This window comes from Calliopsis andreniformis, unplaced genomic scaffold (genome assembly GCF_051401765.1).
Source record: "Calliopsis andreniformis isolate RMS-2024a unplaced genomic scaffold, iyCalAndr_principal scaffold0002, whole genome shotgun sequence".
NCBI classification, from domain to species: domain Eukaryota; kingdom Metazoa; phylum Arthropoda; class Insecta; order Hymenoptera; family Andrenidae; genus Calliopsis; species Calliopsis andreniformis.
In genome coordinates, this window is record NW_027480423.1 from 23,892,235 (window position 1) to 23,908,517 (window position 16,283).

Below are 16,283 nucleotides of genomic sequence, written 5' to 3' on the forward strand. Positions count from 1 at the left end.
GATGGAGTAGTTAGGGCATAAGAAGTCAACGCCAGAAGCATAAAATACAAAATAAATAAAACAGTTTTTCCATCGTATAAAACGAATAATTGCTACCAGTGTGAAACTTATGGTCATTTCTACGTTCCGCGCAACCTGGGCTTGACCCTAGGGCGTTGTTCCACCAGATCGAATAGTTAGGGCCTTAGGAGTCAACGCCCGAAGCTTAAAATGCAAAATAAATGGAACAGCTTTTCCATCGTATAAAACGAGTAATTGCAACCAGTGTGAAAGTAACAGTCATTTCTACGTTCCGGACAACGTAGGTTTCACTCTAGGGCGTTGATCCGCCAGAGGGAATTGTTAGGGCATAAGAAGTCAACGCCAGAAGCATAAAATACAAAATAAATAAAACAGCTTTTCCATCGTATAAAACGAATAATTGGAACCAGTATGAAAGTTAACGTCATTTCTACATTCCGGGCAACATAGGCTTCACCCTTGGGCGTTGCACCAACAGATTGAATAGTTATGGCCTTAGGAGTCAACGCCCGTAGCATAAAATACAAAATAAATAGAACAGTTTTTCCATCGTATAAAACGAATAATTGCTACCAGTGTGAAAGTTAAGGTCATTTCTACGTTCCGCGCAACCTAGGATACACCCAAGGGCGTTGTTCCACCAGATGGAATAGTTAGGGCCTACGAAGTCAACGCGAGAAGCATAAAATACGATATAAATACAACAGCTTTTCCATCGTATAAGACGAATAATTGCAACCAGTGTGAATGTAATTGTCATTTCTACGTTCCGGGCAACCTAGGCTTCTCTCTCGGGCGTTGCTCCACCAAATCGAATAGCTAGGGCCTTAGAAGTCAACGCCAGAAGCATAAAATGCAATAAAGATGCAAAAGTCTTTCCATCGTATAACAGGAATAACTGCAAACAGTGTGAAAGTAATAGTCATTTCTACGTTCCGGGCAACGTAGGTTTCACTCTAGGGCGTTGATCCTCCAGAGGGAATAGTTAGGGCATAAGAAGTCAACGCCAGAAGCATAAAATACAAAATAAGTAAAACAGTTTTTCCATCGTATAAAACGAATAATTGCTACCAGTGTGAAAGTTATGGTCATTTCTACGTTCCGCGCAACCTAGGCTTCACCCTAGGGCGTTGTTCCACCAGATCGAATTGTTAGGGCCTTAGAAGTCAACGCCCGAAGCATAAAATACAAAATAAATGGAACAGCTTTTCCATCGTATAAAACGAATAATTGCTACAAGTGTGAAAGTTATGGTCATTTCTACGTTCCGCGCAACCTAGGCTTCACCCTAGGGCGTTGTTCCAACAGATGGACTAGTTAAGGACTGAGAAGTCAACGCCAGAAGCTTAACTTGCGATATAAATACAACAGCTTTTCCATCGTATAAAACGAATAATTGCAACCACTGTGGAAGTTATCGTCATTTCTACGTTCCGGGCAACCTAGGCTTCACACTAGGGCGTTGCTCGACCAGATCGAATAGCTAGGGCCTTAGAAGTCAACGCCCGAAGCATAAAATACAAAATAAATAGAACAGTTTTTCCATCGTATAAAACGAATAATTGCTACCAGTGTGAAAGTTATGGTCATTGCTCCGTTCCGCGCAACCTAGGCTTCACCCAAGGGCGTTGTTCCACCAGATGGAATAGTTAGGGCCTAAGAAGTCAACGCCAGAAGCATAGAACACTATATAAATACAACAGTTTTTCCATGGTATAACAGGATTAATTGCAACCCGTGTGAAAGTGATGGTCATCTCTACGTTCCAGGCATCCCAGGCTTCACCCTAGGGCGTTGTTCCACCAGATGGAATAGTTAGGGCCTTAGAAGTCAACGCCCGAAGCATAAAATACAAAATAAATGTAACAGCTTTTCCATCGTATAAAACGAATAATTGCAACCAGTGTGAAAGTAATAGTCATTTCTACGTTCCGGGCAACGTAGGTTTCACTCTAGGGCGTTGATCCTCCAGAGGGAATAGTTAGAGCATAAGAAGTCGACGCCAGAAGCATAAAATACAAAATAAATAAAACAGTTTTTCCATCGTATAAAACGAATAATTGCTGCCAGTGTGAAAGTTATGTTCATTTCTACGTTCCGCGCAACCTAGGCTTCACCCTAGGGCGTTGTTCCACCAGATCGAATAGTTAGGGCCTTAGAAGTCAACGCCCGAAGCATAAAATACGAAATAAATGGAACAGCTTTTCCATCGTATAAAACGAATAATTGCAGCCAGTGTGAAAGTAATAGTCATTTCTACGTTCCGGGCAACGTAGGTTTCACTCTAGGGCGTTGGTCCGCCAGAGGGAACAGTTAGGGCATAAGAAGTCAACGCCAGAAGCATAAAATACAAAGTAAATAAAACAGTTTTTCCATCGTATAAAACGAATAATTGCTACCAGTGTGAAAGTTATGGTCATTTCTACGTTCCGCGCAACCTAGGCTTCACCCTAGGGCGTTGTTCCACCAGATGGAATAGTTAGGGACTAAGAAGTCAACGCCAGAAGCATAAAATGCGATATAAATACAACAGCTTTTCCATCGTATAAAACGAATAATTGCAACCAGTGTGGAAGTTATCGTCATTTCTACGTTCCGGGCAACCTAGGCTTCACCCAAGGGCGTTGTTCCACCAGATGGAATAGTTAGGGCCTACGAAGTCATCGCGAGAAGCATAAAATACGATATAAATACAACAGCTTTTCCATCGTATAAGACGAATAATTGCAACCAGAGTGAAACTTATGGTCATTTCTACGTTCCGCGCTACCTAGGCTTGACCCTAGGGCGTTGTTCCACCAGATCGAATAGTTAGGGCCTTAGGAGTCAACGCCCGAAGCATAAACTACATAATAAATGGAACAGCTTCTCAATCGTATAAAACGAGTAATTGCAACCAGTGTGAAAGTAACAGTCATTTCTACGTTCCGGGCAACGTAGGTTTCACTCTAGGGCGTTGATCCGCCAGAGGGAATTGTTAGGGCATAAGAAGTCAACGCCAGAAGCATAAAATACAAAATAAATAAAACAGCTTTTCCATCGTATAAAACGAATAATTGAAACCAGTATGAAAGTTAACGTCATTTCTACATTCCGGGCAACATAGGCTTCACCCTTGGGCGTTGCACCAACAGATTGAATAGTTATGGCCTTAGGAGTCAACGCCCGTAGCACAAAATGCAAAATAAATAGAACAGTTTTTCCATCGTATAACAGGAATAACTGCAAACAGTGTGAAACTAATAGTCATTTCTACGTTCCGGGCAACGTAGGTTTCACTCTAGGGCGTTGATCCTCCAGAGGGAATAGTTAGGGCATAAGAAGTCAACGCCAGAAGCTTAAAATACAAAATAAATAAAACAGTTTTTCCATCGTATAAAACGAATAATTGCTACCAGTGTGAAAGTTATGGTCATTTCTACGTTCCGCGCAACCTAGGCTTCACCCTAGGGCGTTGTTCCACCAGATCGAATAGTTAGGGCCTTAGAAGTCAACGCCCGAAGCATAAAATACAAAATAAATGGAACAGCTTTTCCATCGTATAAAACGAATAATTGCTACAAGTGTGAAAGCTATGGTCATTTGTACGTTCCGCGCAACCTAGGCTTCACCCTAGGGCGTTGTTCCAACAGATGGAATAGTTAGGGACTAAGAAGTCAACGCCAGAAGCTTAACTTGCGATATAAATACAATAGCTTTTCCATCGTATAAAACGAATAATTGCAACCACTGTGGAAGTTATCGTCATTTCTACGTTCCGGGCAACCTAGGCTTCACCCTAGGGCGTTGTTCCACCAGATCGAATAGTTAGGGCCTTAGAAGTCAACGCCCGAAGCATAAAATACAAAATAAATGGAACAGCTTTTCCATCGTATAAAACGAATAATTGCTACAAGTGTGAAAGTTATGGTCATTTCTACGTTCCGCGCAACCTAGGCTTCACCCTAGGGCGTTGTTCCAACAGATGGAATAGTTAGGGACTAAGAAGTCAACGCCAGAAGCTTAAATTGCGATATAAATACAATAGCTTTTCCATCGTATAAAACGAATAATTGCAACCACTGTGGAAGTTATCGTCATTTCTACGTTCCGGGCAACCTAGGCTTCACACTAGGGCGTTGCTCGACCAGATCGAATAGCTAGGGCCTTAGAAGTCAACGCCCGAAGCATAAAATACAAAATAAATAGAACAGTTTTTCCATCGTATAAAACGAATAATTGCTACCAGTGTGAAAGTTATGGTAATTGCTACGTTCCGCGCAACCTAGGCTTCACCCAAGGGCGTTGTTCCACCAGATGGAATAGTTAGGGCCTAAGAAGTCAACGCCAGAAGCATAGAACACTATATAAATACAACAGTTTTTCCATCGTATAGAACGAATAATTGCAACCAGTATGAAAGCTAAGGTCATTTCTACTTTCCGGGCACCCTAGGCTTCACCCTAGGGCGTTGCACCAACAGATTGAATAGTTAGGGCCTTAGAAGTCAACGCCCGATTCATAAAATACAAAATAAACAGAACAGTTTTACCATCGTATAAAACGAATAATTGCTACCGGTGTGAAAGTTATGGTCATTTCACCGTTCCGGGAAACGTAGGTTTCACTCTAGGGCGTTGATCCTCCAGAGGGAATAGTTAGGGCATAAGAAATCGACGCCAGAAGCATAAAATACAAAATAAATAAAACAGTTTTTCCATCGTATAAAACGAATAATTGCTGCCAGTGTGAAAGTTATGTTCATTTCTACGTTCCGCGCAACCCAGGCTTCACCCTAGGGCGTTGTTCCACCAGATCGAATAGTTAGGGCCTTAGAAGTCAACGCCCGACGCATAAAATACAAAATAAATGGAACAGCTTTTCCATCGTATCAAACGAATAATTGCAACCAGTGTGAAAGTAATAGTCATTTCTACGTTCCGGGCGACGTAGGTTTCACTCTAGGGCGTTGATCCGCCAGAGGGAATAGTTAGGGCATAAGAAGTCAACGCCAGAAGCATAAAATACAAAGTAAATAAAACAGTTTTTCCATCGTATAAAACGAATAATTGCTACCAGTGTGAAAGTTATGGTCATTTCTACGTTCCGCGCAACCTAGGCTTCACCCTAGGACGTTGTTCCACCAGATGGAATAGTTTGGGACTAAGAAGTCAACGCCAGAAGCATAAAATGCGATATAAATACAACAGCTTTTGCATCGTATAAAACGAATAATTGCAACCAGTGTGGAAGTTATCGTCATTTCTACGTTCCGGGCAACCTGGGCTTCACCCAAGGGCGTTGTTCCACCAGATGGAATAGTTAGGGCCTACGAAGTCATCGCGAGAAGCATAAAATACGATATAAATACAACAGCTTTTCCATCGTATAAGACGAATAATTGCAACCAGTGTGAATGTAATGGTCATTTCTACGTTCCGGCAACCTAGGCTTCTCTGTCGGGCGTTGCTCCACCAAATCGAATAGCTAGGGCCTTAGAAGTCAACGCCAGAAGCATAAAATACAATAAAGATGCAAATGTCTTTCCATCGTATAACAGGAATAACTGCAAACCGTGTGAAAGTAATGGTCATTTCCATGTTCCGGGAAACCAAGTCTTCACTCTAGGGCGTTGTTCCACTAGATCGAATAGTTAGGGCCTAAGAAGTCGACGCCAGAAGAATAAAATACAATATAAGTACAAAAGATTTTCCATCGTATAAAATGAATAATTGCAAACATTGTGAAAGTAATGGTCATTTCTACGTCCCGGGCAACCTAGGCTTCACTCTAGGGCGTTGCTCGACCAGATCGAATAGCTAGGGCCTTAGAAGTCAACGCCTGAAGTATAAAATACAATAAAAATACAACAGTCTTTCCATCCTATAACAGGAATAATTGCAACCCGTGTGAAAGTGATGGCCCTTTCTACGTTCCAGGAAACCTAGGCTTACCCTAGGGCGTTGTTCCACCAGATCGAATAGTTAGGGCCTTAGGAGTCAACGCCCGAAGCATAAAATACAAAATAAATGGAACAGCTTTTCCATCGTATAAAACGAATAATTGCAACCAGTGTGAAAGTAATAGTCATTTCTACGTTCCGGGCAACGTAGGTTTCACTCTAGGGCGTTGATCCGCCAGATGGAGTAGTTAGGGCATAAGAAGTCAACGCCAGAAGCATAAAATACAAAATAAATAAAACAGTTTTTCCATCGTATAAAACGAATAATTGCTACCAGAGTGAAACTTATGGTCATTTCTACGTTCCGCGCAACCTGGGCTTGACCCTAGGGCGTTGTTCCACCAGATCGAATAGTTAGGGCCTTAGGAGTCAACGCCCGAAGCTTAAAATGCAAAATAAATGGAACAGCTTTTCCATCGTATAAAACGAGTAATTGCAACCAGTGTGAAAGTAACAGTCATTTCTACGTTCCGGACAACGTAGGTTTCACTCTAGGGCGTTGATCCGCCAGAGGGAATTGTTAGGGCATAAGAAGTCAACGCCAGAAGCATAAAATACAAAATAAATACAACAGCTTTTCCATCGTATAAAACGAATAATTGGAACCAGTATGAAAGTTAACGTCATTTCTACATTCCGGGCAACATAGGCTTCACCCTTGGGCGTTGCACCAACAGATTGAATAGTTATGGCCTTAGGAGTCAACGCCCGTAGCATAAAATACAAAATAAATAGAACAGTTTTTCCATCGTATAAAACGAATAATTGCTACCAGTGTGAAAGTTAAGGTCATTTCTACGTTCCGCGCAACCTAGGATACACCCAAGGGCGTTGTTCCACCAGATGGAATAGTTAGGGCCTACGAAGTCAACGCGAGAAGCATAAAATACGATATAAATACAACAGCTTTTCCATCGTATAAGACGAATAATTGCAACCAGTGTGAATGTAATTGTCATTTCTACGTTCCGGGCAACCTAGGCTTCTCTCTCGGGCGTTGCTCCACCAAATCGAATAGCTAGGGCCTTAGAAGTCAACGCCAGAAGCATAAAATGCAATAAAGATGCAAAAGTCTTTCCATCGTATAACAGGAATAACTGCAAACAGTGTGAAAGTAATAGTCATTTCTACGTTCCGGGCAACGTAGGTTTCACTCTAGGGCGTTGATCCTCCAGAGGGAATAGTTAGGGCATAAGAAGTCAACGCCAGAAGCATAAAATACAAAATAAGTAAAACATTTTTTCCATCGTATAAAACGAATAATTGCTACCAGTGTGAAAGTTATGGTCATTTCTACGTTCCGCGCAACCTAGGCTTCACCCTAGGGCGTTGTTCCACCAGATCGAATTGTTAGGGCCTTAGAAGTCAACGCCCGAAGCATAAAATACAAAATAAATGGAACAGCTTTTCCATCGTATAAAACGAATAATTGCTACAAGTGTGAAAGTTATGGTCATTTCTACGTTCCGCGCAACCTAGGCTTCACCCTAGGGCGTTGTTCCAACAGATGGACTAGTTAAGGACTAAGAAGTCAACGCCAGAAGCTTAACTTGCGATATAAATACAACAGCTTTTCCATCGTATAAAACGAATAATTGCAAACACTGTGGAAGTTATCGTCATTTCTACGTTCCGGGCAACCTAGGCTTCACACTAGGGCGTTGCTCGACCAGATCGAATAGCTAGGGCCTTAGAAGTCAACGCCCGAAGCATAAAATACAAAATAAATAGAACAGTTTTTCCATCGTATAAAACGAATAATTGCTACCAGTGTGAAAGTTATGGTCATTGCTCCGTTCCGCGCAACCTAGGCTTCACCCAAGGGCGTTGTTCCACCAGATGGAATAGTTAGGGCCTAAGAAGTCAACGCCAGAAGCATAGAACACTATATAAATACAACAGTTTTTCCATCGTATAAAACGAATAATTGCAACCAGTATGAAAGTTAACGTCATTTCTACTCTCCGGGCAACCTAGGCTTCACCCTAGGGCGTTGTACCAACAGATTGAATAATTAGGGCCTTAGAAGTCAACGCCCGATTCATAAAATACAAAATAAACAGAACAGTTTTACCATCGTATAAAACGAATGATTGCTACCGGTGTGAAAGTTATGGTCATTTCTCCGTTCCGGGCAACCTAGGCTTCACTCTAGGGCGTTGCTCTTCCATATCGAATAGTTAGGGCCCTAGAAGTCAACGTCAGAAGCATAAAATACAAAATAAATGAAACAGTTTTTCCATCGTATAAAACGAATAATTGCTACCAGTGTGAAAGTTATGGTCATTTCTTCGTTCCGCGTAACCTAGGCTTCACTCTAGGGCATTGCTCCAACAGATTGAATAGTTAGGGCCTTAGAAGTCAACGCACGAAGCATAAAATGCAATGAAAATACAACAGTTTTTCCATCGTATAACAGGATTAATTGCAACCAGTTTGAAAGTGATGGTCATTTCTACGTTCCGGGCAACCTAGGCTTCACTCTAGGGTGTTGCTCCACTAGATCGAATAGCTAGGGCCATACAAGTCAACGCCAGAAGCATAAAATACGATATAAATACAACAGCTTTTCCATCGTATAAAAGGAATAATTGCAAACAGTGTGAAAGTAATGGTCATTTCTACGTTCCGGGCAACCTAGGCTTCACTCTAGGGCGTTGCTCCACCAGATCAAACAGTTAGGGCCTTAGAAGTCAACGCCCGAAGCATAAAATACAAAATAAATAGAACAGTTTTTCCACTGTATAAAACGAATAATTGCTACCAGTGTAAAAGTTATGGTCATTTCTACGTTCCGGGCAACCTAGGCTTCACCCTAGGGCGTTGTTCCACCAGATCGAATAGTTAGGGCCTAAGAAGTGAACGCCAGAAGCATAAAATACAATATAAATACAACAGTTTTTCCATCGTATAAAACGAATAATTGCAACCAGTGTGAAAGCTATGGTCATTTGTACATTCCGAGCAACCTAGGCTTCACTGTAGGGCGTTGCTCCAACAGAGTGAATAGTCAGGGCCTTAGAAGTCAACGCCCGAAGCATAAAATGCAATAAAAATACAACAGTTTTTCCATCGTATAACAGGATTAATTGCAACCAGTTTGATAGTGAAGGTCATTTCTACGTTCCGGGCAACCTAGGCATCACTCTAGGGCGTTGCTCCACTAGATCGAATAGCTAGGGCCTTAGAAGTCAACGCCCGAAGCATAAAATGCAAAATAAATAGAACAGTTTTTCCATTGTATAAAACGAATAATTGCTACCAGTGTAAAAGTAATGGTCATTTCTACGTTCCGGGCAACCTAGGCTTCACCCTAGGGCGTTGTTCCACCAGATCGAATAGTTAGGGCCTAAGAAGTGAACGTCAGAAGCATAAAATACAATATAAATACAACAGCTTTTCCATCGTATAAAACGAATAATTGCAGCCAGTGTGAAAGTTATGGTCATTTCTACATTCCGAGCAACCTAGGCTTCACTCTAGGGCGTTGCTCCAACAGATTGAATAGTTAGGTCCTTAGAAGTCAACGCCAGAAGCATAAAATACGTTATAAATACAACAGCTTTTGCATCGTATAAAAGGAATAATAACAAACAGTGTGAAAGTAATTGTCATTTCTATATTCTGAGCAACCTAGGCTTCACACTAGGGCGTTGCGCCACCAGATCAAACAGATAGGTCCTTAGATGTCAACGCCAGAAGCATACAATACGATACAAATACAACAGCTTTTCCATGGTATAACAGGATTAATTGCAACCAGTTTGAAAGTGATGGTCATTTCGACGTTCCGGGCAACCTAGACTTCACTCTAGGGCGTTGTTCCACCAGATCGAATAGTTAGGTCCTTAGAAGTCAACGCCAGAAGCAGAAAATACGTTATAAATACAACAGCTTTTGCATCGTATAAAAGGCATAATTGCAAACAGTGTGAAAGTAATTGTCATTTCTATATTCTGAGCAACCTAGGCTTCACTCTAGGGCGTTGCTCCACCAGATGAAGCAGTTAGGGCGTTAGAAGTCAACGCCCGAAGCATAAAATACGAAATAAATAGAACAGTTTTTCCATTGTATAAAACGAGTAATTGCTACCAGTGTAAAAGTTATGGTCATTTCTACGTTCCGGGCAACCTAGGCTTCACTCTAGGGCGGTGCTCCACCATATCGATTAGCAACGGCCTTAGAAGCCTACGCCTGAAGCATAAAATACAATAAAAATACAACGGTCTTTTCATCGTATAACAGGAATAATTGCAACAAGCGTGAAAGTAATGATCATTTCGGCGTTTCGGGCATCCTAGACTTAACTCTGAGGCATTGCTCCACCAGATCGAATAGTTAGGGCCTAAGAAGTGAACGCCAGAAGCATTAAACACAATATAAATACAACAGTTTTTCCATCTTATAAAACGAATAATTGCAACCCGTGTGAAAGCTATGGTCATTTGTACATTCCGAGCAACCTAGGCTTCACTCTAGGGCGTTGCTCCAACAGATTGAATAGTCAGGGCCTTAGAAGTCAACGCCCGAAGCATAAAATGCAATAAAAATACAACAGTTTTTCCATCGTATAACAGGATTAATTGCAACCAGTTTGAAAGTGATGGTCATTTCTACGTTCCGGGCAACCTAGGCTTCACTCTAGGGCGTTGCTCCACTAGATCGAATAGCTAGGGCCTTAGAAGTCAACGCCAGAGTCATAAAATACAATATAAATACAACAGCTTTTCCATCGTAAAAAACGAATAATTGCAACCAGTGTGAAAGTTATGGTTATTTCTACATTGCGAGCCAGCTAGGCTTCACTCTAGGGCGTTGCTCCACCAGATCGAATAGTTAGGTCCTTAGAAGTCACCGCCAGAAGAATAAAATACAAAATAGATACAACAGCCTTTACACCGTATAAAACGGATAATTGCAACCTGTGTGAGTGTTATGGTCATTTCTACGTTCCGGGCAACCTAGACTTCACTCTAGGGCGTTGCTCCACCAGATCGAATTGTTAGGGCCAAAGAAGTCAACGCCCGAAGCATAAAATACAAAATAAATAGAACAGTTTTTCCATTGTATAAAACGAATAACGCTACCAGTGTAAAAGTTATGGTCATTTCTACGTTCCGGGCAACCTAGGCTTCACCCTAGGGCGTTGTTCCACCAGATCGAATGGTTAGGGCCTAAGGAGTGAACGTCAGAAGCATAAAATACAATATAAATACAACAGCTTTTCCATCGTATAAAACGAATAATTGCAAACAGTGTGAAAGTAATGGTCATTTCTATGTTCCGGGCAAGCTAGGCTTCACTCTAGGGCGTTGCTCCACCAGATCAAACAGTTAGGGCCTTAGAAGTCAACGCCAGAAGCATAAAATACAATATAAATACAACAGTTTTTCCATTGTATAAAACGAATAATTGCTACCAGTGTAAAAGTGATGGTCATTTCTACGTTCCGGGCAAACTAGGCTTCACCCTAGGGCGTTGCTCCACCAGATCGAATTGTCAGGGCCAAAGAAGTCAACGCCCGAAGCATAAAATACAAAATAAATAGAACAGTTTTTCCATTGTATAAAACGAATAATGCTACCAGTGTAAAAGTTATGGTCATTTCTACGTTCCGGGCAACCTAGGCTTCACCCTAGGGCGTTGTTCCACCAGATGGAATGGTTAGGGCCTAAGAAGTGAACGTCAGAAGCATAAAATACGATATAAATACAACAGCTTTTCCATGGTATAAAACGAATAATTGCAAACAGTGTGAAAGTAATGGTCATTTCTATGTTCCGGGCAGCCTAGGCTTCACTCTAGGGCGTTGCTCCACCAGATCAAACAGTTAGGGCCTTAGAAGTGAACGCCAGAAGCATAAAATACAATATAAATACAACAGTTTTTCCATCGTAGAAAACGAATAATTGCAACCAGTGTGAAAGTTATGGTCATTTGTATATTCCGAGCAACCTAGTCTTCACTCTGGGGCGGTGCTCCACCATATCGAACAGCTACGGCCTTAGAAGCCTACGCCTGAAGCATAAAATACAATAACAATACAACGGTCTTTTCATCGTATAACAGGAATAATTGCAACAAGCGTGAAAGTAATGATCATTTCGGCGTTTCGGGCATCCTAGACTTAACTCTGAGGCATTGTTCCACCAGATCGAATAGTTAGGGCCTAAGAAGTCAACGCCAGAAGCATAAAATACAATATAAATACAACAGTTTTTCCATTGTATAAAACGAATAATTGCTACCAGTGTAAAAGTTAAGGTCATTTCTACGTTCCGGCAACCTAGGCTTCACCCTAGGGCGTTGTTCCACCAGATCGAATAGTTAGGGCCTAAGAAGTGAACGTCAGAAGCATAAAATACAATATAAATACAACAGCTTTTCCATCGTATCAAACGAATAATTGCAGCCAGTGTGAAAGTTATGGTCATTTCTACATTCCGAGCAACCTAGGCTTCACTCTAGGGCGTTGCTCCAACAGATTGAATAGTTAGGGCCTTAGAAGTCAACGCACGAAGCATAAAATGCAATGAAAATACAACAGTTTTTCCATCGTATAACAGGATTAATTGCAACCAGTTTGAAAGTGATGGTCATTTCCACGTTCCGGGCAACCTAGGCTTCACCCTAGGGCGTTGTTCCACCAGATCGAATAGTTAGGGCCTAAGTAGTGAACGCCAGAAGCATAAAATACAATATAAATACACCAGCTTTTCCATCGTAAGGAACGAATAATTGCAACCAGTGTGAAAGTTATGGTTATTTCTACATTCCGAGCAACCTAGGCTTCACTCTAGGGCGTTGCTCCACCAGATCGAATAGTTAGGTCCTTAGAAGTCAACGCCAGAAGCATAAAATACGTTATAAATACAACAGACTTTGCATCGTATAAAAGGAATAATTGCAAACAGTGTGAAAGTAATTGTCATTTCTATATTCTGAGCAACCTAGGCTTCACACTAGGGCGTTGCGCCACCAGATCAAACAGATAGGTCCTTAGATGTCAACGCCAGAAGCATACAATACGATATAAATACAACAGCTTTTCCATGGTATAACAGGATTAATTGCAACCAGTTTGAAAGTGATGGTCATTTCGACGTTCCGGGCAACCTAGACTTCACTCTAGGACGTTGCTCCACTAGATCGAATAGCTAGGGCCTTAGAAGACAACGCCATAGGCATAAAATACAATATAAATACAACAGCTTTTCCATTGTAAAAAACGAATAATTGCAACCAGTGTGAAAGTTATGCTTATTTCTACATTCCGAGCAACCTAGGCTTCACTCTAGGGCGTTGCTCCACCAGATCGAATAGTTAGGTCCTTAGAAGTCAACGCCAGTAGCATAAAATCCGATATAAATACAACAGCTTTTCCATGGTATAACAGGTTTAATTGCAACCAGTTTGAAAGTGATGGTCATTTCGACGTTCCGGGCAACCTAGACTTCACTCTAGGGCGTTGCTCCACTAGATCGAATAGCTAGGGCCTTAGAAGACAACGCCATAGGCATAAAATACAATATAAATACAACAGCTTTTCCATTGTAAAAAACGAATAATTGCAACCAGTGTGAAAGTTATGCTTATTTCTACATTCCGAGCAACCTAGGCTTCACTCTAGGGCGTTGCTCCACCAGATCGAATAGTTAGGTCCTTAGAAGTCAACGCCAGAAGCATAAAATACGATATAAATACAACAACTTTTGCATCGTTTAAAAGGAATTATTGCAAACAGTGTGAAAGTAATTGTAATTTCTACGTTCCGGGCAACCTAGGCTTCACCCTAGGGCGTTGTTCCACCAGATCGAATAGTCAGGGCCTAAGAAGTGAACGCCAGAAGCATAAAATGCAATAAAAATACAACCGTCTTTCCATCCTATAACAGGAATAATTGCAACCCGTGTGAAAGTGATGGTCATTTGTACGTTCCAGGGAACCTAGGCTTCACTCTAGGGCGTTGCTCCACCCGATCGAATAGTTAGGGCCAAAGAAGTCAACGCCCGAACCATAAAATACAAAATAAATAGAACAGATTTTCCATTGTATAAAACGAATAATTGCTACCAGTGTAAAAGTTATGATCATTTCGACGTTCCGGGCAACCTAGGCTTCACCCTAGGGCATTGTTCCATCAGATCGAATAGTTAGGCCCTAAGAAGTGAACGCCAGAAGCATAAAACACAATATAAATGCAACAGCTTTTGAATCGTATAAAAGGAATAATTGCAAACAGTGTGAAAGTAATTGTCATTTCTACGTTCCGGGCAACCTAGGCTTCACTCTAGGGCGTTGCTCCACCAGATCAAACAGTTAGGTCCTTAGAAGTCAACGCCAGAAGCATAAAATACGATATAAATACAACAACTTTTGCATCGTTTAAAAGGAATTATTGCAAACAGTGTGAAAGCAATTGTAATTTCTACGTTCCGGGCAACCTAGGCTTCACCCTAGGGCGTTGTTCCACCAGATCGAATAGTTAGGGCCTAAGTAGTGGACGCCAGAAGCATAAAATACAATATAAATACACCAGCTTTTCCATCGTAAAGAACGAATAATTGCAACCAGTGTGAAAGTTATGGTTATTTCTACATTCCGAGCAACCTAGGCTTCACTCTAGGGCGTTGCTCCACCAGATCGAATAGTTAGGTCCTTAGAAGTCAACGCCAGAAGCATAAAATACGTTATAAATACAACAGCCTTTGCATCGTATAAAAGGAATAATTGCAAACAGTGTGAAAGTAATTGTCATTTCTATATTCTGAGCAACCTAGGCTTCACACTAGGGCGTTGCGCCACCAGATCAAACAGATAGGTCCTTAGATGTCAACGCCAGAAGCATACAATACGATATAAATACAACAGCTTTTCCATGGTATAACAGGATTAATTGCAACCAGTTTGAAAGTGATGGTCATTTCGACGTTCCGGGCAACCTAGACTTCACTCTAGGGCGTTGCTCCACTAGATCGAATAGCTAGGGCCTTAGAAGACAACGCCATAGGCATAAAATACAATATAAATACAACAGCTTTTCCATTGTAAAAAACGAATAATTGCAACCAGTGTGAAAGTTATGCTTATTTCTACATTCCGAGCAACCTAGGCTTCACTCTAGGGCGTTGCTCCACCAGATCGAATAGTTAGGTCCTTAGAAGTCAACGCCAGAAGCATAAAATACGATATAAATACAACAGCTTTTCCATGGTATAACAGGCTTAATTGCAACCAGTTTGAAAGTGATGGTCATTTCGACGTTCCGGGCAACCTAGACTTCACTCTAGGGCGTTGCTCCACTAGATCGAATAGCTAGGGCCTTAGAAGACAACGCCATGGGCATAAAATACAATATAAATATGACAGTTTTTCCATCGTATAAAACGAATAATTGCAAACAGTGTGAAAGTAATGGTCATTTCTACGTTCCGGGCAACCTAGGCTTCACTCTAGGGCGTTGCGCCACCAGATCGAATAGTTAGGGCCTTAGAAGTCAACGCCCGAAGCACAAAATACAAAATAACTATAACAGTTTTTCCATCGTATAAAACGAATAATTGCAACCAGTATGAAAGTTAACGTCATTTCTACGTTCCGGGCAACCTAGGCTTCACCCTAGGGCGTTGTTCCACCAGATCGAATAGTCAGGGCCTAAGAAGTGAACGCCAGAAGCATAAAATGCAATAAAAATACAACCGTCTTTCCATCCTATAACAGGAATAATTGCAACCCGTGTGAAAGTGATGGTCATTTGTACGTTCCAGGGAACCTAGGCTTCACTCTAGGGCGTTGCTCCACCCGATCGAATAGTTAGGGCCAAAGAAGTCAACGCCCGAAGCATAAAATACAAAATAAATAGAACAGATTTTCCATTGTATAAAACGAATAATTGCTACCAGTGTAAAAGTTATGGTCATTTCGACGTTCCGGGCAACCTAGGCTTCACCCTAGGGCATTGTTCCATCAGATCGAATAGTTAGGCCCTAAGAAGTGAACGCCAGAAGCATAAAATACAATATAAATGCAACAGCTTTTGAATCTTATAAAAGGAATAATTGCAAACAGTGTGAAAGTAATTGTCATTTCTACGTTCCGGGCAACCTAGGCTTCACTCTAGGGCGTTGCTCCACCAGATCAAACAGTTAGGTCCTTAGAAGTCAACGCCAGAAGCATAAAATACGATATAAATACAACAACTTTTGCATCGTTTAAAAGGAATTATTGCAAACAGTGTGAAAGTAATTGTAATTTCTACGTTCCGGGCAACCTAGGCTTCACCCTAGGGCGTTGTTCCACCAGATCGAATAGTTAGGGCATA